Genomic DNA, 6954 nt, shown 5'->3' with positions numbered 1-6954 from the left:
TTTAAAATCACTGTTTTTGTAAGCTTCATTGAATATAACTTAATTATATTCACTAAATGTAAGTTTTATTCGGTAATAGCCAAAGCACTATCCAAGTAGCTGACATAATTCAATTAGAGAATTAAATTTATCATTTTATCTAATTAAAAGAAGGAAAATACAGCAATAAGATATGTCAGTGTTACAACAGAACTCTTCTTATGACTGGAAAAATTAGAAGCGATTCAATAAACAATACTCTTTAATTCACAGTTTCCCTCTTCAGATCATTATTTAATCATATGATATATTATAAATCGCGAAGTATTTGGCAAAGAAATAACTGGGAGTAACAGTACAAAAGCAGATAAAAAAAACATGTCCTTGACTAAGGAGTGGCAAACACTAGAGCATCTAAAATAATAACAGACTGGAATAGCTGTTCTTGAAAATAAGAATGAAGCAGAACATCATTAAACAGTAAATAGGTGATCCGCCACCTGGACTAAAACACATTTCTTTACACACACAGCTCCCCACACATGCACCACTGTCTCAAAATGTCCAGAGATCTTTCTGGACAACTAAATGAATGAATGAAACTTCTCCAAAGATAAAAGGATAAATCGTTACCACAGTCAACCTGAGACCAAAACACACTGCATTTCTATCACTGCTACACTATAGTTAAGCACTATGAAAATTTTCATGTATACACATCTTACAAACTCACCTCCTCATAGAGCCTCAATTATCACTTACTTTAGTTGGCTCTACCAGGAAAAAAAAGAAAAGCATTTGTCCCTTGAGATGGGGGGGAAAAGGTATTTAACAAGGAAAACATACTTTAAGAGATGTCTTATAGCCCCTATACTATGGGTTCAACTCCAAATCTTGTTCAGCTGGCTACACCTCTACAATCACCCTCTCCCAAAGAAGCTTCTGGATAATAAACTTGACATTTTAATGTAACATTGTATGTGAACCAATTGACACTTTAACAGCGGCTTCCATGAAATTTCTTGTTGGATAACACTGCATTCACGTATGACAAACGCATAGAGGCAGGAATACACAGAAATTCTGATGCAAGTCACAAAAAATTTTAAGGAAATAGAGATGCCACAGCCAGTGTATTCAGGAGTGCAGGTGCACAAATAAAATCTCCTCCCTTCCAGGAGCACAATGTTTTATCCAAGTCTTAAACCTCCATTTGCTAAAATAAATTTCTTCTATCAATATGCAAAAGCATCATTCCTAGTTTCATCTAAGACAACATAATCTTTAGAGATATATTATTTATGTAGTTGAACAGATATACACAGCATTCTTTTAAAAGATGTGGTAGGGAAAAGTCTTTGTCCCAGTACACTCTTTTTAATGTGACTAAAAGGAAAAGAGAAACTTTTAGTTTTACAGGCGGTTAGATCTTTAGGACATGAGAAATGTTAAGGATTCACAGGAAAAGAGAACACTGAACTCGGTAAATCATTCCGTTTTCATCTAAACAAAACGCATTTGGTTTCTGTGAGTTTAAGAGAACATAACTGCAACTGGCCCTATGCAGTGGTGGAGCCAGAAATGCCAGAATATCTACCAAGAACTCAGGAAAAAAAAAAAAAACAAAAAAAAAAACAACAACAACAACAAACAAACAAACAAAAAACAGAAGAAAAAAGTTAATTTAAAAAAGAGTTTATAGGAGATGAAAAATTGGTTCCTGTTCTCATTAGTGATGAAGAGAAAAAAATGCAGCTGATATAATGAATAAGGAAATTTCTCAATACTCTGCCAACATAGGTTCACAGTTTCGCAAAGTAGCTCCAGAAGCAGTTTCACATAAAGCCAAAACTGATACGAATACTGTTTTGTTTGTAGAAATTACCTAAATACTTTCTATTATAACTTTTCTAACTTAAGCACTGCTAAAAACTTTCAGGACTTACATCTAACGCTGAGGCTGACTGCTGTTTCACTGCATTTTAAATACAAATGACAGACAAGACAAAGGTGCCAATTTGAAAGATTTATTGCAGGAAAAACTGACTGAGCTACCATACCGGCCCACAGCAAAAGACCCCAAACCGGAACCTCTTCATAAGGAACTGCAGCAATTGCCTTGGAGTCTTTACAAAAGCTTTGCTAAGCATAAACACAAGCAATTTCCCAAAGAGAAAATTAACGTCTGTGGGGACCCACTTTACAGTGCTCTCTGGCTTTGCAATCTCATCCCCTACTAGTCTGAATCTATTCTAGAACTAATAGGCAGTTGTAGCGATCAGAAGCCATAACTAACACAGGCAGTCAATGCATTGGTCCTAATTAGTTTGGCATTAAGCATTTTGATAAAATTGGAGCAGGGGCTGGGGGAAAGGTTGTGTGTTTCTACTTTGTGCCAGGTCAGAAACATCTCACTGTACCACTATGAGAATAGTCCAAACTCGTCCTCGGACCGGTTGAGAACAAGCAGCATGTGACATGTATTTTTGTTTTGCACTCGCACTACCTTCAAGGTTGTTATTTGCCCACACCTGCTGCCACACACTTCACCCAGCCCTTTATGTGTATCTTACAAAACCATCGTATCTACCCTCCTAACTTATGTCAGAGGAAGTCTCACCTGTTTCCTTTCATGCAGGTATCATAAAGCAAACAGGAAAAAAAAAAAAAAAAAGACTGATTTTTCTGTTTGCAAAGGCAAATACTTTGCAATACTTCCAGAAGTACCCAGAAAGCACAGGATGGGAAGAAATGGCTCAGGACAATATAATCAGAAAGATGTATGAAAATTCACAGTCACACATCCTCATTCCACAAAGCTGCTTAAAGTAGATCATCATCCTCCATGACGAAAGCATTATGCCACCCATATCTAAATCCCAGAACTGTGTCAATTTATTCATTGCAGAGTTAACAATCCAAAATAGCAAAGACCTGACTGTTCCTACGAGACAACTTGACCTTTTCCTCCTGACAATGCCTAGTACTGTCCAGCAGTGCAGTCCCAACTTCTCCCAGGAAGAATGTTTCACGGACACAAACTGGCTCAGTGACACAGATTAAACTGAGGTCTCATTTAAATCTCTTTGATTTAAAGCCAGAAAAAATCTTCAAAACATGTAAACTCCTATTTTATTACATCAATTACAATATTTTGCCACCCACACATATATTTACAAGGGATGCGGAAGCTCATCAAATCTAGTCAACCCAGAGAGACTAGAATGAAAATTGAAAAGGGGACACACACACACAGGAATTCAGATTTCTCCAGGCAAAGGAGAGGGGAATAGGTAGCTTTGCACCCATCAATTAAGTCTTGCAGGATCTTGGAAAGTCGGGGTATACAATCCTCCACTAGCCTCAGAAAAGGCCTTGAGGTAGTGATGGTATTTCACAAAATCTCATTAAATCTTGCAAGAATGCGAACTGTCATTACATTTAGCACAGTACAGCCAAGCCATTCAAATTCCTTCAGTATTTCTTCTTAAATACCATCCAGGAAATTATTTCAGACAGTGTTTGTCACACGAGCTTGGAATGATCTCATCCTAATTAATTATTTGTAAAGGAAGCCTGATGTTCAAAGGAAAATCATCCCTAAAGCTTGTGCCAAGTTCCAAGCTTTGCAACACCAGGGGGTTGCTGGGTTTTCAGGGTGGCACCATTATTAACTGCCCTCAGCAATCACATCCAGTTCAGTTTCAGTGTTAAAATGGAGATCTGGACAGTGCCATATACAAGAAATACACATTCTTCCTGCATCACACATAAGACAACTGCTCAATTAAACTAATGATTATTACAGAGGAAAAGGTGTAAGTGCGCAAGGAAGGATTTAAATAGCTTTTGCCAAACCTACAATCTTTACACAGCCCTTACCCAGAAGTCAGTGGGAGTTGGTGGAGTAAAATATGGCTAATTATCAGTATTTTTCTTCATAAATATGCAGTTTAAATCTGAGCATGCCCAAGAGGCTGACCCAGCCCTCATTCCATTCTGACCACTAGAAAAAAAATCAAGTGAGCACTAACTGTTATGACACATTCATACTAGAATCAGTCTCCAGCATGGTGAACATTTCTCCCCACCATTAGGTTCTCCTGATCTAAGTTTCTAGAGCCTTGATTAAGGCAGTCAATTAAATTACTACCCTTTTACAGCTTAAAACCAAACCAAAACAAACAGGAATAGCCAAAGTTGGTAGTTTCAAATCAATTGGTTCTGTCACTGAAGCTGCCCTGCTTTACTACTTGGTATCTATCACTCTTGCGTACTGAATGTGGAGGTTACTGCTCACTATAAAAGACAAAACAAAAGGCACTATGTAAGCATTTCTCGTTGCTCTAAAGAAACAAGAAATTCCACCAAAAAGGAAAATTCACCTCTAATTCATAGATGTGCCGTGTCAAAGCTAGAAATGTAGACACAATAAACGGGAAACTTAGATGTATGTATTTTTTGATCACTAACATTTGGAAAGAGACCCAGCTATTAAAGATGCTCATGTAACATTTTAAGCTTTTGTTTTTATAGGGAATAAAAATGATAAAGATTTTTATGGATTTATGTTTCAACCTGTAAAACAAGAATCCCCAAGCACTATAAAGATAATAACACAGTAATATCCAGGCAGGATGGATACTTTCAAGGATCCTATGGGTCACTTTTCCTTTAGATTTCTCTGAGTGCGTCAGGGATGTAGTGGATACAGAACAGTGGCAACACTTGCCTAGACCTGGATGAAGTTTTTCAGAAGCAGAAATACAAGAAGTGAGTGCAAAAAGGGTACAAAATCTGCTCATGACATAAAGCAAATTAAATTACTAAGGACTAAAAAGCAATGAGGAACTTCAGAGGGTCCCAAACAAGGCAAGATAGATGACAACATAACAATCAGTGAAATTCAGCTTAGTAAATGTACAGAAGGAAAGCAATTTTTAGTCAGCCATCACGCAGAGCATTACATCAGCCGCATCAAGTGCAGAAGGAGACATCAGCATAAACAGACAGCTCAATTGAGATTACAGCACCTTGTGTTTCTATGATTCCCACTAATGACATGTTAGACTGCAAAGTAGGCAGGAGGGAACTACTACAAAGAACATTTATCATTAAGAAGAACTCTCAGAGCGATATTAAATCTTGCACATCATGACATACTTAGTCTTGAAAATCATCCCCTACAAGATGATGCCTCACTTGCTGGAGTGAAGCTCATGCACATTCTTCTGAGGCACCTGGCATTGTGTACTGTGAGAGACCAGATTAGACTGGATGAACCTCCATTCTGATCCAGTCTAGCAAGTTGTACATGCTTATGCTTTTGTTGCATTTTAGAGACAAATATGGGTTTGGATGTGGTTGTGAGTGAGTGAATGTTAATTATTACTGAATGCTTACAATGAAATCACTTTGTTGATTTCATGGATCTTGTGCACACGAGGTTACACATTCTAACACTGATGTTAACAATATTGCAGCCTCAAGTTCAGAGATTGAAATCAGCATAAGCAGAATACTGGTCTATTACAACTGTAGTTTTACAAACAATGGTACATATCAGAAGCATGATTAATGTGCGTTAAATGCATTGAGCAAATTATGTTCACAGCTAGCAACTGTATAGGACAACAGACTGGAATACATATTACAATAAAGTACAGCTTGAGCTCACACGCTTCAACTTCTTGAATAATAATAGGAAGCCTGAAAAATAAACCTGGTATCAGTTTGACTTTGTGACTGGAAAGATCAGTGAGAAGGACTTACAGAAGAAGTATATTTTGCAGGGAAGAACCAAACCCAGTCTTTTCAAAAGAATGCCATAATGAATGCTTTCCTCGAAGCAAAGATGAGTTGTTCCTGTTGAAAAGTAACAGCTATGTGGAAAGCATATGAAAGAATCACCCTTAAAACAAACCTGCAAGACAAAGTCAGTCAACAGGTTACTGAATTTTCCCTTTACGGTTCAGACTAAAAAAATACTATTTTTTCTGAAGTGTCTGTTCTTCTTTGCTGAAGGATCTTAGCGTAGTACCTTTGGAGGACCCCTATGATAGAGCTGCCTGACATTGTATCTGAAGGATTGTCCATTTGTCCACTTCCTGACACAGAACATATCACTATCAACAGACAGTGTTATACTAAAGCTAGGCAACCAGCAAGAGAAAAGAACCTTTGTGCACAACTCCAAATACGGTTATGCTGAGTGCACAGAAGAAATACTACTCCAAAGTGTTAGTGTAAGACCCTTTGGACCACCAAAATATAATGTCGTGGTTTGGGCCTAGTTGGCAAACCAAGACATATAAGAACCACAAATATGTGGATGTACACTTTGCAAATACCTATCAACATGTCTAGAAGTTCAGACTGCCTGCACAGAGACATGCAAATTGCTGGTTGCATACAGCAAAATAGCTGAACCAATCCAAACTCAACTTTTTTGACAGTGCAGTTACAATTGAAATATACAGAAATTGCTGCACCATTTTAGTACCATCAGTACTGCAGACACTGGTTTGGGTTTGCCTGTACCAAACAGAAGTGCTGAATCAGACGTGAATGTCATTTAAACTAAGATGAAACAATTGACAATGGAAAGAAAACCAACATGTGAGAAACCCATGTTCCAGACATAAAGAAAGGTGATTCACAGGTAGGAAAACTCAGCAGTTTTGATGAATGGTTTAACTTCTGTAGCAGCCAATTCCAATTTTTTTCTCTCAGATCTTGGATGGAACCCCCCAGGTATCTAATTTAGGATTGCAAATTCTCACCAGATGGAATGACAGTACAAGCACCTGAGCGCTGCATGTGAAAGTCTCTTTTGTGTGTTAACCTTTTCAGTGGGCCTCTTTAGGCCATTTCGGTGTAATGAAAGTTACAAAAGAACAGTAAGTAGTTCTCTGTTCACAAGTGCATCTTGCAGTTGCCAATTTGACCAAGAGATGGTAGTATGTCTATACACAG

This window comes from Tyto alba, unplaced genomic scaffold (genome assembly GCF_018691265.1).
Source record: "Tyto alba isolate M040663 unplaced genomic scaffold, T.alba_DEE_v4.0 Super-Scaffold_33, whole genome shotgun sequence".
NCBI lineage: Eukaryota > Metazoa > Chordata > Aves > Strigiformes > Tytonidae > Tyto > Tyto alba.
The sequence above is the reverse complement of the archived record's forward strand: the minus strand, read 5'-3'. Positions refer to the sequence as shown.